Source organism: Suncus etruscus, chromosome 17 (assembly GCF_024139225.1).
Source record: "Suncus etruscus isolate mSunEtr1 chromosome 17, mSunEtr1.pri.cur, whole genome shotgun sequence".
In the NCBI taxonomy this organism is placed as follows: Eukaryota; Metazoa; Chordata; class Mammalia; order Eulipotyphla; family Soricidae; genus Suncus; species Suncus etruscus.
The window spans coordinates 1,839,834-1,858,947 of NC_064864.1; the positions used below are offsets into that span (position 1 = coordinate 1,839,834).

Here is a 19,114-nt window from a genome sequence, read left to right on the forward strand (position 1 = left end):
TTTTTTTTTTTTTTGGTTTTTAGTCACACCTGGCAGTGCTCAGGGGCTACTCCTGGTTCTATGCCCAGAAATCACTCCTGCCAGGCTCCGGGGACCATATGGAATTCTGGGATTCAAACCATCGTCCTTCTGTATGCAAGGCAAATGCCCTACCTCCATGCCATCTCTCCAACCTCAAGGGCAAATCTTGAAGAGAAATCAAACTCAAGATCTGTAGTCATTTGAGCATATTGTCATGTTACTGGAATAACTCAGACTTCTGCCTTTGGGGCTTTGCAGTGTCTTGCTCAAATGCCTTCCCGTCCCTAATTCCTCTCACTACCTTTCTGGACCAAATCCTACATGGTCTTCAGTCCTTAGTGCGACTTTACTCTAGTTTCTTCTTTGCTTTGGATCGGGCATTTCTCCGTTGTGCTGCCAAAGCTCATAGTCCCAAATATAGAACTTCCTACATTAAATTTACCACTTTACTCTTCTTTCTACTGCCCTTTATTATTTTTTAAGAGTATTTTGACTGTACATTCAGACTATATCAGAGGTGATGGGTCACATAGATGGTGATAAATGTTGAGTATTTTGTTCCTTAGAATTTCCTGCTAACCCTTTGTTGTTGACCTATTCTTTAAAATTCCAGAGTAGTGGGGCCAGTGCAGTGGCGCTAGAGGTAAGGTGTCTGCCTTGCCAGCACTAGGATGGACCCGGGTTCGATCCCCCGGCATCCCATATGGTCCCCCCAAGCCAGGAGCAACTTCTGAGCACAGAGCCAGGAGTAACCTCTGAGCGTCACAGGGTGTGGCCCCCCAAAAAAACAAACAAAAAAAATTCCAGAGTAGTTTAGGACAATTAAATATCTATTTAATTAATTTAATTAATACCATGCCTAGGAAGAAACTTACAGTCTCACACAAAATACATGATTGGTGGCTGTTATAGCAAACTCAATTTACTGCCACTGTACTCTCTCTATGACCCCAACTTTTTTTTATATAAAAATCAAATAGCATATTATTTTCATGAAAATACTGGGATTTGAATTCCAGATCCAACATTAAATAATTTTGCTATCCTGAGCAATGCACTTAGTACACTTCAATCTCAATTATTTTTATTTATCAGATGGGATAAGAATGACTTTATCTCAAAAGATCCAAGGAGGAAATACACGTTTAAATAGTTAAATTAGAAGAAACTAAAATAGGAAATAGAAGTATTATCTTATTTCTAGCAGTACTTTTTAAAATGCTCTGTTAAAAATGGCCCTTAAAAAAAAAACTCAAGGGCCCGGAGAGATAGCACAGCGGCGTTTGCCTTGCAAGCAGCCGATCCAGGACCAAAGGTGGTTGGTTCGAATCCCGGTGTCCCATATGGTCCCCCGTGCCTGCCAGGAGCTATTTCTGAGCAGACAGCCAGGAGTAACCCCTGAGCACTGCCGGGTGTGGCCCGAAAACCAAAAAAAAAAAAAAAAAAAAAAAACTCAAGTAGTATTATATATCCAGCTTCCATTTTTCCACCTAACAAGCATTTAATGAGCATCTAATATGAGCCAAGTACTCCTCTAAGCACTGTGGACCTAGAAGTAAACAAAATGCAAAAATCCTGTTCCTGGGAAGCTGAGGATATTCGAGTAAGGAAGATACAACCCTTCCTTACAAGTGTTCAGGAGGGGAGCACATAGGGCAATGAACTGGAGAGCGATAGAGGATGACTTTACTGTTTTTGCTTTTATTTATTTGTGTTTGTTTAAACCGGGAAAATTCGGTAGTTGTAAAGCAGTGGAGAACCGGAAACTGGGGAGGAAGAATGTTGGGACCAAGGAAGAAGTCAGTGCCGTAGCCTGAGGAGATGAATTCTGTAGTTGAGATGTATTTGAGTCAGGCCCAGAATGCCAGAGAAAGAAATGAAAGAGAAGAAATCCCAAAAGCACAAAGAATGATCACGTGAACTCTCATCGACCCATGGAAAGGACTTGACATCATATGTCATGTGCTAATGGAAAATCAGTTGAAGGTTTTATGAGCTGAGAGAGGGACTCAATGGACTCAAGTGTAAACTTTGCATGTTGGAGACCTGGGTTTGAGCCCCAGCACTGCACGAGTCACCAAAAATTGAGCGGGGAGCAGCCACTAAGTACTGCTGAGCTGACCTGACCCCAGGTTTTGAGAAATAGATGACATGAGCTTGGAAACCATTTCACGATGGCTGAAATTTAGATTTTTATGCCACTTCCAAAGAAGAACGAGAAACTGCCTGAAAGCAGGTCATGATATTGGCAAAGTAAATCTACTTTGGACTCCAAACTGTGGCATCAACACTGAGATAGATGTTAGAAATGTGAGTTCATTGACCTCTTTAGGATAGGAATGAAATGTTCCTTTCTTTACTTTCATAAATCTCCCTATTTTCCTTCCCTATGGCTTTTCCTAAAAAGATTTGCCTCGAGAATTTGCCAAAAGAGTAAGATTTTGATTTCTAAAGATAAGTGCTGATACTACTAACTTTGGGCTTGTGATCAGCTCGTGTTAACTCAACTCTACTCATTTATAAGTCTCTAAGATTGCCAATAGGCAACATCATTTTATTATAATTTTATTACAATTATTATTTTATTATAATGTGAATATTTATACTGGAACTTTGACTGAAGATTTCACAAGACCTTGTAGGAAGTAATTAGGACTTTGACAAGTTTTCTGACTAGGAAGTATTCTTAGGTATTCAAAGAAGAAAACAAATCTGATTTCTAGGTCAATGCAAAAGTAGCCAAATGATTAATAATAATCTGAGGAGAGAACTGGAATAGAACATCTTTAAATAACGCCTCTAAACCAAGAGTGATCAAACTACCTTGCTAATTTCATTGGTTTATCTATGAAAGCATTTTATTTATTTTTATTCTATTTCATCTTATTGTATCGTATTTATTTTTGGTTTTGGAGCCACACCTGGCAGTACTCAGAGATTACTCCTGGCTCTGTGCTAAGAAATTGCTCTTGGCAGGCTTGGGGAACCACACAGGATGCCTGGAATCAAACCGGGTCTCTCCCGGGTCAGCCACATGCAAGCCAAATGCCCTACCACTGTGCAACATCATTTTATTATACTACTCCAGCCCTATGAAAGCACTTTAAAAATGTAGAGCATTAAATAAATATAATCCTTTTCTGATGATGCTATAATTATTATACCTAATATGTTTTTGAGAATAAATGACAAGTTAGACTTGGTTTCCTCCCTCTCACTTTGTCCCTCACACCCTCTTTTTGGGGGGTTTCTCTTTTGGTTTGGGGGTCACATTCAGCGGTCATAGAGGTTGTTCACAGCAGAGCCGACCATGGAATGTGAGCGGATGAATCTGGGCTTCCTGATGCAAAGATGCTCGAGCCCTCGGCACTATCTGCTGGCCTTGCTTTTCCTTTTTAACGTGGACATTGCCTTTGTTTTGCTTTTTGTATCCCACTATTTGACACAGAAAATAATCTAAATAAATCCATTTGGGGTTTGAAACTCTTGATGGGACAAGAGTCAAATCACAGGATCTAAAAACTAGATCTGGAGCATTGAGTCAGGCCACATTTTTAAAATCTGCATGCAGAGATGATACTTTTTTGGTTTGTTCGCTTTTGTTTTTGTTTTAGGGCCACACTGGCAGGTGCTCAGAGGTTCCTTCTGGCTCTGTGCTCAGAAATGGCACCTGGCAGGCTCGGGGGCCATATGGGATGCTGAGGATCGAACCCAAGTCGGTCCTGAGTCTTGCGAGTACAAGGCAAACGCCCTATGCTGTGCTATTGCTCCAGCCCCAGAAATGATATATATAGATATGGATTATATATATATAGATAGATATATGTATGATGATAATATTGATATATGTGATGATATATGATATATATTTTTTGTTTTTTTAGGTCACACCCAGCAGCACTCAGGGGTTATTCCTGGCTCTATGCTCAAAATTCACCCCCAGCAGGCATGGGGAACCATATGGGATGCTGGGATTTGAACCACCGTCCTTCTGCATGAAAGGCAAATGCCTTACCTCCATGCTATCTCTCCGGCCCCAATATGATATATTTTAAGGTAAATTATTGCTCATTGTTACCAGAACCTCCCATCATTGTAACTAAAATAATTTCCATCTTGGTTTTATTTCTGGGTTTTTTTTTTGTTTTGTTTTTTTGTTTTGTTTTGTTTTGTTTTTCGGGCCACACCCGTTTGATGCTCAGGGGTTACTCCTGGCTAAGCACTCAGAAATTGTCCCTGGCTTGGGGGAACCATATGGAACTCCGGGGGATCAAACCGCAGTCCTTCCTTGGCTAGCATTTGCAAGGCAGACACCTTACCTCTAGCGCCACCTCGCCAGCCCCTCTGGTTATTTTTGCTGTCACTGGCATTAGTAACATCAAAAACTCAGTCCAGATTGCCATAATAGAGAAAGAATTTGAGATGTGTGGCACTGGCACTATGGAAATAATATAAGTCCTATTATTTTAACATTATTATTATTATTATTATATTAATATTATAAGTCATATTATTTTCATTCCCCTTTCAACTTAAAAGAGGAGAATGCAGATACAAACGAACACAGAAGGCGAATAATCAAAAGAGAGTGTTGAAGCCAAGCCACCAGCATAGAGGGCTAAGCAGGCATTGAACTGGGGCATCTGTTTAATTCCGAGCAGCTCAGTTTGGGGCAGGGGTGCCACATAGAGCTCAGAGGATCAGGCGCCCCCTCGGAATTCTGAGCCAAGCAGGCCAGGCCAGCTGTCCGCTGCAAGAGCCCAAGGCTGAGAGGCTGCTCTGGGAGACAGTAGCCACGGGGATTACTCAGGCCATCCCAGCGTGCTGGGGGCCTCCAGGGTGGCATCTGGAGATGCTGGGGACTTAGGAGTTGGCATGTGTGTAGGGACAAATCTGTGTCTCTTGGCCCTTTGTGGCCATTCTTAAAGGGCAGCAAAAAAGAGAACAAAATTATTACTATTATTTTGGTTTTTGGGTCACACCCGGCGGTACTCAGGGTTAGCCTGGCTCTGCACCCAGAAACCACTCCTAGCAGGCACGGGGGACCATATGGGATGTTGGGATTCGAATCAATGTTCAGCCTGGGTCGGCTGAGTGCAAGGCAAATGCTCTACTGAAGTGCTATCTCTCCAGCCCACAAAATTGCTTTTGGGTAAAAGGTGACTATAAGTAAACTGTTCTTTAAATGAGTTACTATTTTTATAAAAATGGCAAAGAAGGTAGGAAAGAGGGGAAAGGTAGAGATAGCACAGGGGTTCGGGTGTTTGATTCTTGGCACCTCTTAGGGTTCCCCAAGCCAGAAGTGATTCCCGAGTGCAAAGCTAGGAGAAACCTCTGAGCATTGCCAGGTGTGGCCCCCGTCCCCCTCAAAGTGGGATGTTTTTGGAGTGGGATAAATGAAACTGGCAGTGCTAGTAAAGAATAGTAAAACCAGAGACCAAAGTTAGTATTTAATTTGAGAGATTAAAAAATGGTATGAAAGGACAGTTTGTGACCAATAGAAAGGCAAGCAAGAAGACCTAGGAATCTAGAACCAGAAAGGGGTGGTGGTCATCATAAAAATAAAAAAATCAGAGGCACAGGAAGTTTAAACAGCACTATCAGGGTCTCACATCCTGGGTAAACTCAGCTCTTTTTCGTTTGTTTTTTGGACCACGCACCGCCCTGCTCAGCGATCATTCCTGGTGAACTCAGGAATATGGGGTGCTCGGGATTAAAACCAGGCCAAGGTAAGTGCCCTACCTGCTTTGCTATGGCGCCAGCCCCAAACCCAAGAGAGAAAACATTATCAATCCCACTTACTTTATTTATAGAAATAGATTTTTATTTATGTTTAAACAATAAAATACTTAAATTAAACTTTTTTGAGGGGAGGTGTTTGGGCCATACCCGGCGGCGGCGCTCAGGTATTACTCCTGGCCCTGTGCTCAGAAATTGCCCCTGGCAGGCTTGGAGGACCATATGGGATGCCCGGGATCTAACCCAGATCCATCCCTGGTTAGCAGCATGTAAGGCAAATGCCCTATCTCTGTGCTTTCACTCCGGCCCCTAAACATCTATTTCAATTAAAAAATATTTTTTTATCACATCTGGCTGTGCTCAGGGGTGACTCCTGGCTCTGAGCTCAGAAATGATTTCTGGCAGGTTTGAAGGACCATACGGGATGCTGGGAAATGAACGTGGGTTGACCATTTGCAAGGCCAATGCCCTGCCTACTGTGCTGTCTTTCTGGCCCCTCAATTAAAAAATTTTTTTATTTTTGGTTTTTGGGTCACACCTGGCGACGTTCAGGGGTTCCTCCTGGCTCTACGCTCAGAAATCGCTCCTGCAGGCTCAGGGGACCCTATGGGATGCCAGGATTTGAACCATCGCCCTTCTGCATACGAGGCAAATGCCCTACCTCTGTGCTCTCTCTGGCCCCAATATTTTATTTTTTAATTAAAAAAATAAGATTTTAAATAATAATTCTTTAAAACAAGAAAAGCTGGCTATTTATATATTTCTCCAATCTCTTACTATGTGTGTCCATTTTTCTGGCTGAAAAAGCTTTGAAAAAGCATTTCTTCCCTGGGGTTGGAGAGATAGCAGAAAGGCGAAGACATTTGCCTGCTGTGCTTGCTTCTGATGTGGATTGGATCCTCAGAACCCTGTAGGGTCCCCTGAGCCCTGGCAGGAGTGATTTCCTCCTTCATTGACATAAAACTATTTGCTAGGTTGGGAGGGCAGCAAGTGGCCAGAACATACCAGGATTTCAAGCTCTGTTCTAGTTCCAACATGCGGTGGCTGGCTCTGAGCACTTCCCTGAGAGTGGAGGGCTTGAGAGCGGCTCAGAGCAGAGGCCTAAAGAATGAGGAAGCCATGCAGAGTGGTCAAGGTGACTCTGCTTCTGCACGGCCTGAAGAACTCTGGCTACTCCAGGTCGATTTCACAACTTTCAAGCAAAACCCCAACTGCTAGCAAACAGACTTAAACTTCATTTTTTTAAACTTGATTGATCGATTGGTCCTAGGGCTACACCCAGCGATGCTCAAGGGTCACTCCTGGCTCTACACTCAGAAATCGCCCCTGGCAGGCTGGGGGCCCATATGGGATGCCGGGAATCAAACCTGGTCCTCCCTGGGTTGGCCTCATGCAAGGCAAACACCCTACTACTGTGCTATGTCGCTGGCCCCTTTATTATTTTTTTTAGATTTTTATTATTATTATTATTATTATTTTGGTTTTTGGGTCACACCCAGCAGCGCTCAGGGTTACTCCTGGCTCTATGCTCAGAAATCACTCCTGGCAGGCTCAGGGACCATATGGGATGCCTTGATTTGAACTGCAGTCCTTCTGCATGCAAGGCAAACACCCTAACTCCGTGCTATCTCTTCAGCCTGACTTAAACTTTTTAACAGGCCATTCAGTCTGTATTTGGGTTGTTCCTTTTAAGCAAAAATATAATGCCACATAGTTTTAAAAGCTTTGTCACATATAAAGCTGCCAGGGCATACCTAAGCTTTTAGGGGGGCTCAGCCCACCAGATGTATCCTCAGATTTTCCTGGTGGGTAGAACTAATTTAACCCCCATGGGGTTTCTCAAAAGGCCCGCTGTGGACGCCTTTTTCCCCTGCGTGGATGGTTGAGGAATTTCCAAAGAGACGCCTGGCATTACATTTCCAGCCAGTATTTGACTATCTCTCCTTTGTATATATCAGGCAAAATAATGGCCTCTATCAAATAATTTGGCTTAGAAATTCCAGCACCAAAGTTTATTTGAGAACCCTCATTTCTGGATATAGTCAGCCCTAAAAGCAAAAACAATTTTTCTCTTTGCAACTGCAGTTTCTGGTAATCAAAGGCGTAACCAGAATGCAGATCGTGACTATTGACCCTCCTTTAGAAATAGGGAAGCTCATTCTTGGGGATTTGGTTCCTCCCTTCACTTAACCTCTAAAACTATAGAGTCCAGCCTAGAAAGACCAAGTTTCTAGATATTTCCTACTTCCTCCTAATCCTGATTTTGCATTTGAAGTAAGCTTGCAAGGAGTTACCTTGAGTTGTGACCTTCTCTCATGTAACCTAGAATTTTTACAGTCACATCCATAGCTTAGGTATTGTTACTGTTGTACTCTGCTTTGGGATTATAGTTATTCTTTACCTCTGGCTAATTTTACCACTATAAATTCCCCTGCTCAAAAAATTAAACTTGTCACACTCTACCAGAAATGTGTTGACCCCACATTCTCTGTGTGGTTTCATTTATTTCATATTTCATACTCGGCCGCTTGTGCTCCCTCTTTCTTCTCGTGACCCACGAGAATTGCTGAGACGCAGCATGTCTACAGCATAAAGCACCACAGAAATTAAAATAAAAAATATGAATGGCACTTGATTCTTCTTTACATCTTGGGAAAAGGGAAAAGTGAAGAAAATTTTGCGGTTGTTAGAAGTAATAATACCACGAGACAAGCGATGCTTTTTATCACCTTAGTTCAATGAAGGACATTAATCTGTGGATAGTAGTTGCACTCTTATTACATTTTCTCTTTAGCTAAATGATCTGATAACTCCTATTTATTCAGAAATTGACCATTGAAGGTTTTTATTTTGTTTGTTTGTTTTTTGTTTTGGTTTTTGGGCCACACCCAGCGGCACTCAGGGGTTACTCCTGGCTCTGCTCTCAGAAATCACTCCTGGCAGGCTCAGGGGGCAATATGGGATGCCAGGATTCGAACCACCATCCATTGTGGGTCAGCTGCATGCAAGGCAAAAGCCCTACTGCTGTGCTATCTCTCTGGCCTCGAAGTTTTTTTTAAAGTAACTGTTGAAACAGTTATTTAATTTACATATAACTCATATAATTATTATATAAAGTTATACTAACTTTAGTTCATTAGAGACTTTTCATAATAGAACTGATTTGTTTGCTGTTTCATATCTTCAAAAATATATTAGAGAAACCATCTTTTTTTTCTGAATTTTATTCTTTCTGAATTCTGAATGTCTTGATAAGAAATCATTTGGCTGTCTTCTAGTCCTGAATTGTGGGCCTGAGTTCATTCTATTGATATGTACTGTGTAAAATACATTGGTAGAAAAATGCAATAGTCTACATTATAAATATATGGAATTCTAGAATTCTAGGATTGTAAGACATCACTGAAAGTTCCCATCATATTTCCATATTCTATAAGTGGGAAGAAAGGCAAATCTCCAGCATTTTGAAAATGTTAGTTTATTTCTTCTAGTCATTATTCTAAGATTAAAATTTTGTCTCTGACTAAATATGGTGCCAATATATTCCAGATTTCCTGGGATGACCTTTATTTTTAATAATTGTCAAAACATGTTCAGGACAGGATATCTTAATTTCTTTGAAAAAAATATTGATTATAGATGCAAGTGTAGACATTATAATTCTTTTTAAAATGTTATGAATTTTTTGTGTCCACTAACTACTATTGAGTCTTAAGGAGAGATTAATATTTATGACAAAATTCCCTAAAAATTCTATGACAAGCTTTTAATTTAGAGCTTATAAGATTTGATTTATCTTTACCCATTACACACTGGTAACATGAAAATAATGTTAAAATATTTTTAGTAATGTGAAATAAATGATATAACTAAATAAAATGAACCAAACTGATGTGGGTATCTTTCTCTTTAAATAAGGGTAAATAAAAAATGGATAAGAAAATAACATTTCTTACCCACAATAGTAAAGTCACTAAATGGTAGAAATACAGAGTGATTCATGCTTTCTTTCTCTTGGCATAAAGGTTTTTAAAATATAATACAAGATGTGTCTTTGGCCTGTATAGCAGGCTAAACTAAACATTTGCCAGTGACAGCCAAGTCTCTTTCTGAATGTAGCTGAAAAAGGAGAGAGACAGAGACAGGGACCAAGAGAGACTGAGAGAAGAATGAGATAGAGATAGATAGATAGATAGATAGATAGATAGAGAGAGAGAGAGAGAGAGAGAGAGAGAGAGAGACAAAGAGAGAGAGAGACAAAGAGAGAGAGACAAAGAGAGAGAGAGACAAAGAGAGAGACAGAGACCAAGAAAGACTGCGAGAAGACTGAAGGGGAGAGAGAGGGAGCGAGAGGGAGCAATGTCCTTTGAGCAAGATTCTCTGCAGCTGTTGTGTACATTAATCCAGGAAGCAGATCCCCAACACTAAATATAGCAAGCGTATCCTTTTACATGATTAAAAAAAGTTTAAAACGAAAGTCTTTCAATATGGAGTCACATTATTTTAGATCGTCTTTCCTTTCCTAAGGAACCGGGCGTTGCACACACGCTCTCCTGACAAGCACCAATGCTTTAATACACGAGAGTGTGGAAAGGCCAGCGGGGAGATGCAATAAGCCACGACTCCTTCTCCTGAGACATGTTCCTCAGGCTCCAAGGAAGCTGTGATTTCTGTGATTCTACTCAAGTCAACTCACTCCAAAACCTGTCAATGTGGGAAACTCGATTTTCTCCCATAACTTGGGGAGCCATCCCAGACCATTAGAAAGTCACCCCAAGTTTCTCTCTAAATAGCAATCAGTTCCTTCACATGCCCCCTTGCCCAGGGTCCATGCCAGTTATCAAAACACACTGGAGAACCTAAATAGGGACATTACCTTTCTTTTTCTAGTCGCTCCAGATGAGGAGGTCCCACTCAGGCACTCCGCCGTGATGGTGACTCTTCAAGAAAACTTGGAGTTGACAGCAGAAGAGGGAAGGGAAAGGAAGGCTGGTCCGTCGTGGGAGACAGGGTGGCACTTCATAGAGAGTGAGGAGTTAACCTTGGTCGCAGCGAAGATGGCTGCACGGAGCTGGACAACCTGTCACCACCGGAGCCACAGCATTTGTCAGCTCGCAGGTCCCAAGTTATTTTGAGCTGTGGAACCATGTGCCCATGAAACATTCCCCCTGATTGGACAGAGAAGCTTAGGAAAGGGATCCCGGCCTGGGATGGCACCTCTGGGCAGTGGATGCCACCCGGGTCTTTTCTACCTGTGGAATGTCATTTAATGGGAGAGATCCAACTTGGGGGGTTTGGGGGAATTTATATTTGGGTTGATACTCAGCGTCGTTACACCGCATTCATGTGTCAAAGAGACTGGCTGTGTTTTCCTATTCAGTGAGACTCTAAGTATATTGAAAAGTATATTGAAGTATATGGAATAAGTATACTGAAAAGATGTAAAAATATTTTTATTGCAATCACATCAAAGATTTCACTATACATTTTCTAACAGGCTTTTATGTTTTCACAGGCAAAATGAATTAGGGCTACTTTAAGATAATGTGATCGGGAGTCAGAAAAATAGGACAGAATGGAAAGTGTTTGCCTTGCCTGGGGACCAACCCCAGTTTGAATGGTTTGGTTCCTCAACACGACCGGGGCTCGTTTCTGAACACAGAACCAGGAATAATCTCAGTATTCTCAAAAGCTCTACGTTTTATTTTTTATAATCCATTAAAAAAAAATAAAACTGCTAGTGAAGAAGGAAAAGGACATAAGAACAACTACCTTGTGTGACTGAGTCATCCTCATTACTGAAGAAACAGATAACCCATATACAGGGTTATTTTTTCTCTGACCTAAACCTGAACTGATTAAAAACCCAATGGGTAGAGGGCCGGAGCGGTGGCACAGAGAGATAAGGTGTCTGCCTTGCTGGACTAGGAGCAATTTCTGACTGCATAGCCAGGAGTAACCCCTGACCAGCACTGGGTGTATCCTGCAAAACAAACAAAAAAATCCACCCCTATGGGTTGGAGCAAATGCTTTGCATGCAGGAGGTCTGGTTTAAATCCCCTGTACCACGTGGTCCCTTGAGCATGGCCAGGAGTGACCGACCCCAGCACTGAGCCAAGAATTTCTCCTGAGCACTGCTCTGTGTAACCCACCTTTTAAAAAAAAATCACCTCAATATTATGTAATTATGTTTCTGTATTTTCTATTTATGTGCATGCACAAACAATTTTTTAATTCAAAAGGGAAGTTTCCCACTCTATCCCTCTTAAGTTTTGAGACATAATCGGTGTAACTGTTCCAAGCTAAAGGAAGCTCTAGTCCAGGCTGAAAATTTACATGCTACAATTTACCTTTCCAGAAGGAAATGCTTAAACTAAAACAAAGGGACATGTTGTTTATTTATTCACTCGTTTTTATTTTTATTTTCTCAGTCACAGCCAGTAATGCTTAGGTGTTACTCCTAGCTCTGAGATCAAAACTCATTCCTGGCCTTGCTCGAGGAACCATATGGGGTGCGGGGAATCGAACCCAAGTCAACCACATGCGAGGCAAGTGCCTTAGCCATTGTATGATCTCTCCAGCTCTGGGAACACATTTTCAATCCCTCGAGTCTAAACTATAAGATAATAAGCCTGATGATATCTTATGTTTCACCAAAGTACAGAATACTGAGATGCAAAGAGGCCTTAATGAAAGATAAAAGAGTTGATTGGGCAGTGCAATGAGGAATCGGTAGAAAGAAATAGCAAGACAATTTTAAATAGTAGAAAAATGTTTTAAAATATTTTAAGAGTGAGTAGTTATGTTTGCTTTGGCAGCTCATATACTAAAATTAAAATGATTTAGAGAAGATTATCCTGGTTCTGTGAAAGGATGACATATAAATTCATGAAGAATTTCATATTAAGAATAAATAAAATGGGGCTGGAGAGATAGCATGGAGGTAAGGCGTTTGCCTTTCATGCAGGAGGTCATCGGTTCGAATCCCAGCGTCCCATATGGTCCCCCGTGCCAGCCAGGAGCAATTTCTGAGCCTGGAGCCAGGAATAACCCCTGAGCACTGCCGGGTGTGACCCAAAAACCACAAAAAAAAAAAAAAAAAAAAGAATAAATAAAATAAACTATGTAAAGAGTTATAAAAGATAACAAAACATTTCTGAACACTAGTACTATAATTTTACTGTAACATTCTCAAACAAAGACACAAAATCTTTGAGTTCTTTTAAAAAAAAAAACAAGAAAGTTAAGAAATTTTATTTTGGGGCCGGAGAGATAGCATGAAGTAGGGCGTTTGCCTTGCATGCAGAAGGTCATTGGTTCGAATCCCGGCATCCCATAGGGTCCCCCAAGCCTGCCAGGAGCAATTTCTGAGTGGAGAGCCAGGAGGAACTCCTGAGTGCTGCCGGGTGTGACCCAAAAACCAAAAAAAAAAAAAAAAAAAAAATTTATTTTAAGAAAATAATATTTAAAAATGGTGGATACCTCATTTACAGCAAGTTTATATGCTATATCATAAGTTTGATTTTATTTTATATTTACTTATTTTGTTATACCAGGCAGTGCTCAGGGTTACTTCTAGTTCTTCACTAATGGATCACTCCTGGTAATGCTCAGGCACCGTAAGAGATGCTGGAGATGAAACCTGGGTAAGCTTTGTGCAAGGCAAATGCCCTACCATTCTGTCCCAATATCTTTTTCGGGCCACACTTGTTTGATGCTCAGAAATTGCCCCTGGCTTGGGGGGACCATATGGGGCGCCGGGGGATCAAACCGCGGTCCTCTAGCACCACCTCATTGACCCCGAATATCTTAATTTTTAATTTTAGCTTTTGCTCCCAAATAATGCAATGCTTACCCAATTAGGATCAGTAGGGATTGTGCAAACATTACATTAAAATTCTTATAGCTCAGAATTTATTCATGTATGGGCTGAGAATAATTTTAAAAACCTTGACTATGTCTAACTTAGTTCAAAACAAAGTCCGTAAGTGACAAGCAAACACAGGTTAAGTTCGGCCTTCCTCAAAAAGCTTAGAGACCTCGCCGACACATGTTTATCATCATCTGAACATGATCTCATGTTTGCTTTCAGCTGTTATCTTGATTCAGTCACTCCGTTACAGAAATAATTTACTCACTTTAGAATGATCCTCAGGAATGCTTCCAAATCTGGTAGATTTAGGATAGAGGAAGTTACACTTGGAGGAAAGGCATGTGAGAATTTCTGTTGCTAGTGGATTCCTATCAGTCATTGTTTATTTTTCTCTATTGCTTTAGATTTTAATTCCTCAAATTGCTCATCTCTGGGCCCGGAGAGATAGCACTGCTGGGTGTTTGCCTTGCAAGCAGCTGATCCAGGACCAAAGGTGGTTGGTTCGAATCCCGGTGTCCCATATGGTCCCCCGTGCCTGCCAGGAGCTATTTCTTAGCAGACAGCCAGGAGTAACCTCTGAGCACCGCCAGGTGTGGCCCAAAAACAAAAACAAATAAACAAACAAACAAAAAAAAAAAAACAAAAAAAATTTGCTCATCTCTATCAAAGCTTTGACCTTTTAAGGCATAGACCAACCTTCTGTGTCTTATTTATATTTTGGTCAGGATTTGTGTCACATCTGGCAGAGTTCAGAAACCACTCCGGGCTCTGTACTCAGAGGTCAGTCCTGGAAGTGCTCAGTAATCCAGACACAATGCCAGTCAGACCAAGTCAGCCATGTACAAGATAAATACCTTCATTATTAGGCTATCTTCCATCCCTAAGCCTTCTTGGTTTTTTTACTTTTACTTTTTATTTTGTAATAATAATACCAACATATTTATAGTCGAGTTTCAGTCATAATGCATGCCTTATTTTTTTAAAGGTTAGAGCATCTGTAGATTTTTCTCTACTTTTTCCCCCACCCCCTTTTCTCTACTTTTTAATCACAAAAACACTCACACCAGAGACATCTTTTGACCATCCAGAACAATCAGTATAGAGTGGGTTACAGAGGGTCTCAGACAAAGTCCGTAACATGATGGAACAGCAATCTATAAGAAAACCTCTTTTTCCTTTAACAAGTTCTTTAAAATGTTGGCCTGCTAAGACGATAAAGCAACACAAAACTACACGTTCCAAACATGCTTAGTAAGACATAGAACAATAAGCTCAACACTCACTTATGGACATTATCCTGAAAAGTAAACTTGAGGCTCGTTACCTGTGACAAGAGAGGCCCCATCCTCTATCAACCAACCAGGACCGTCTAAAATCCAAAGCTCGCTGCCTGACTTATGTCAGCCACCAAAGTGGCACGAAGGAAACGCGACACTGCTCTGAAGTACCAGAGCAATGAAGAGTATCCGTCCCGTGGCAGATCCAGGGACAGTCGCTGAGAACATATCGCTCTTTCAGACCAACTTGAATAACTCGGCCCAGAGGGTTGGCGGGGGTGGGAAATGGCAGAGATGACTAAGGGGACAGACCTCCTTGAGCTCTCCTTTGGCTACGTGCAAAGGGTGATCATGAGGAAAATGTAAAGAAAGCATCAAATTGCACAAAATATTCACAGCCAGCATGTATACGGTACATTGACGTCTGGTACATGTACCATTGTGTACATACATATGTCTGTATGTATATGGAATGTATGGTGCACGTACCATTAGTGGAAACAAAATTGAGACTATGAGATATGTTGATTCCAGTAAATATGAAAAAATAATGAATCACTCTAAGACTTAAAATTTTGCTCTCCCTTGCAAGCAGCCAATTTAGGACCAAAGGTGGTTGGTTCGAATCTCGGTGTCCCATATGGTCCCCCGTGCCTGCCAGGAGCTATTTCTGAGCAGACAGCCAGGAGTAATCCCTGAGCACCGCTGGGTGTGGCCCAAAAACAAAACAAAATTTTGCTCTCCCAATTTCACAATAGATAGATGAAAATTTTATTATGTAGTTTTCGTAGCCGCACAGTACAACTTCTTTTTAATTTGTGCTTTTGATAAGCAGGATGTATTAAAGTTCCTACAGGTTAGAATTATCTGCAACATGAATTTCTGTTACCAGTATTTGCTATTGTTGTATTTGTTTCATTTCATTTGTTTGTTTTGGGGGCTACACGACATGATGCTCGTATAGTTCTATGCTCAGAGGTTACTCTCATTGGTGTTTGGGGGACCATATGCTGTGCCACGAAACAAACTAGGGACCAAGGTGAAAAAAGCATCCCTTTACTATTTATGGCATCCAGAATTTTTTTTTTTTTTTGGTGGAGGGTGGCACTCAAGGGTAACTCCTGGCTCAGTACTCATAAACCATTCCTGAGAAGCTCAGGAAACCACACGGGATGCCAGGGATTAGCCCAGGTCAGCAGTGTGCAAGGCAAATGCCCTCCCTGCTATGCTATCACTCTGGCACCAAGTTCCCAGAATTTTTAAAAAGACCTTCCATGGGCTCTATGTTACTGAAGAAATGTCAACACAATCAGCATCATGTGTGGACAATTATTTCCAGTTTAATCTGTAAACAAAAGAAATGATGTTAAAAGTAAGTTTTATTATTATTATTTTTGGTTTTGGGGCCTCATCTGGCGGTGATCAGGAATTACTCCTGGTGGTGCACGAGGGACCATTTGGGATATGGGGGATGGGGGGGGGGGTTGAACCCAGTTGGCCATGTGTAAGGCAAACACCCTACCTGCTATTCTATGGCCCCGGCCCCTAGCAGGAGCTATTTAAGGGGCCCGGGAGGTAGCTCAAGAGGTAGAACACATTTCCAGCATGCACAAATTCTGAGTTTAGTTTCATCGCTGGCTCCACACGGCCCCCCATACTCTGAATAGATATAGTCCCAACTGTATATGAACGGAAGTGATGTACCCCATATGTAGGGTTGGTCCATAAACCCCTTCACACGGGATCTTCTGCTCTCTTCACCCCTCTCAGAGCTGAAAGAAAAGGACTCAGCAAAGGTCTGTGAGACCTTCTTTCTGAAGTCTGAATCTTTTTTTTTTTTTTTTTTTTGGTTTTTGGTTTTTGGGCCACACCCATTTGACACTCAGGGGTTACTTCTGGCTATGTGCTCAGAAATCGCCCCTGGCTTGGGGGGACCATATGGGACACCGGGGGATCAAACCGCGGTCCGTCCTACGCTAGCGCTTGCAAGGCAGACACTTTACCTCTAGCGCCACCTTCCCGGCCCCTGAAGTCTGAATCTTAGTTTCTTCTTTTTGCAACATGGAATGCTTAAATGTTAATGACTTTCCAGTTGTCGTCTCAGCGACTTCCATGAAATTCCTATACTTGCATAAAAATATGTCAAACTTTGCAGGGGCTATTGAGTGGGGGAGGACACAAAGAAGTTTCTACATATTAGACACCAGCACATCGATCTAGAATAGATGGTGGCTGCATGGGGTCTACGTGTGCATTTATGATGAAGGTGCAGCTGAACCGCGAAGAGTTGACATCGTTGACAAATTAAGCATGGAAATAATAAAAGCATTTACATGCCTATCCCTGTGGACTGAGCCAAAGATCTTTGAGCTGAGTCATGTTGTGATGCTAGGGGTTATTTTGGTTCAGGGTTCAGAACCATTCCTGGTGGGCTCTGAAGACTATTTGGGGTCCCAGGGGTGGAACCCACGTTGACTTTGAGCAAGGCAAGTGCCTTATCCAATGTACTATCTCTTGGCTCCTATGTTAGCAATATTTTAAAGGAATACCATTAACAGAAACTTTATAAATTTTTCTCTTTTTGGTTTTTGAGCCACACCTGGTGACACTCAGAGGTTACTCCTGGCTATGTGCTCAGAAATTGCTCATGGCTTGGGGGACCATATGGGATGCCAGGGATCGAACCAGGGTCTGTCCTAGGTTAGTGTGGGCAAGACAAATGCCTTACTGCTTGGGTCACCACTCCAGCCCAATAACTTTATAATTTTAGAATAAAAACATTGTGATTTTTTTTGCATATATAAAGAGATAAGAGGGAAAATAGGGGCCCGGAGAGATAGCACAGCGGTGTTTGCCTTGCAAGCAGCTGATCCAGGACCAAAGGTGGTTGGTTCGAATCCCGGTGTCCCATAGGGTCCCCCGTGCCTGCCAGGAGCTATTTCTGAGCTGACAGCCAGGAGTAACCCCTGAGCACCACTGGGTGTGACCCAAAAACCAAAAAAAAAAAAAAAAAAAAAAAAAAAGAGGGAAAATAGTCAAGAAAAAGCAAATTTTTCAAATGTGCTCTCTGCAATATTTTAATGACCTTGGGACGAATTTTAAAAAAAATGATTGAAGGGGCCGGCGCGGTGGCACTAGAGGTAAGGTGTCTGCCTTGCCAGCGCTAGTCTAGGATGGACCGAGGTTCAATCCCCCGGTGTCCCATATGGTCCCCCAAGCCAGGAGCGACTTCTGAGCGCATAGCCAGGAGTAACCCCTGAGCGTCACCGGGTGTGGCCCAAAAACCAAAAAAGAAAAAAAAGAAAAATGATTGAAGGCCAGAGAGACAGCACAGTGGGTAGGGCATTTTCCCTTCATGCTGCCTTGGGTTCCATTCCCAGCATCCCATAGGGACCCTGTAGCCTGCCAGGAGCAATTTCTGAGTGCAGAGCCAGGAGTAACCCCTGAGCGCCACCGGGTGTGCCCCCAAAACAAAACAAACAAAAAATGAAGAATGATAAAAAAAAAATAAGAATGATGAAAGATGAAAGAATCTTTGATACTGAGGATTTCTGAAGTTGGAAAGGATTCATCTGACACTTGGCATAAAAATTTATGTGTTTCACAATTTATGAATTTCTTTGAAGTGCTTTTTATAGGGAAAGTAGGAAAACAAGATAAAAGCTGAAACAGTTCTTACGCAGCTACCCGGCTATCAAGAACTGGACTTGAGTGCAGAGGATTTTCTTAAAGAGATAAATAATCATTCACGTAGCATGGCTGAAAGGGTGAAAGATGCCCTTGTCTTGGAAAATGACTGTCTTCCCTCTCTTTCCTAAGGGACAGCAGTGAGAGTGCCTGGAGACTAAGGAGAGAGCTTGGGGCTTACTCCAGGCTCTGTACTCAGGAATCACTCCTGGTGGTGCTCAGAGGACCATATGGGATGCTGAGACCTGGACCCAGGTCAGCCTAGTCAAGGTAAGTGCCTAACAGCAGCATTACCTCTCCAGCCCTCTAGTACAAGGACTGAGCTGCAGCCCACCTCTCCCTCCCCTTCCTCCCCTTACTTACTTACTTGGTTCACCACTAAGTAGGGAGAGTCCTGGAGAACCCTAGCACCATCATGTGGGACTCTGGTGGCCCTGGTACCTAAGGTCTTGGCATCTTGGCTCAGCATTGAACCTTCCAGCCTGGCTGACAGTTGGTGTTGCTAGAAGTGATCCAC

The 19,114-nt window shown here is 42.0% G+C and overlaps 1 non-coding gene across 1 annotated transcript; it reads left to right on the forward strand.

Annotated features, from left to right (window-relative positions):
* Positions 1-12,566: 12,566 nt before the first annotated feature.
* Positions 12,567-12,668, forward strand: LOC125995502 (U6 spliceosomal RNA). The gene has a single exon (XR_007491013.1). It is a non-coding gene; the product is annotated as a U6 spliceosomal RNA (small nuclear RNA).
* Positions 12,669-19,114: the final 6,446 nt, after the last annotated feature.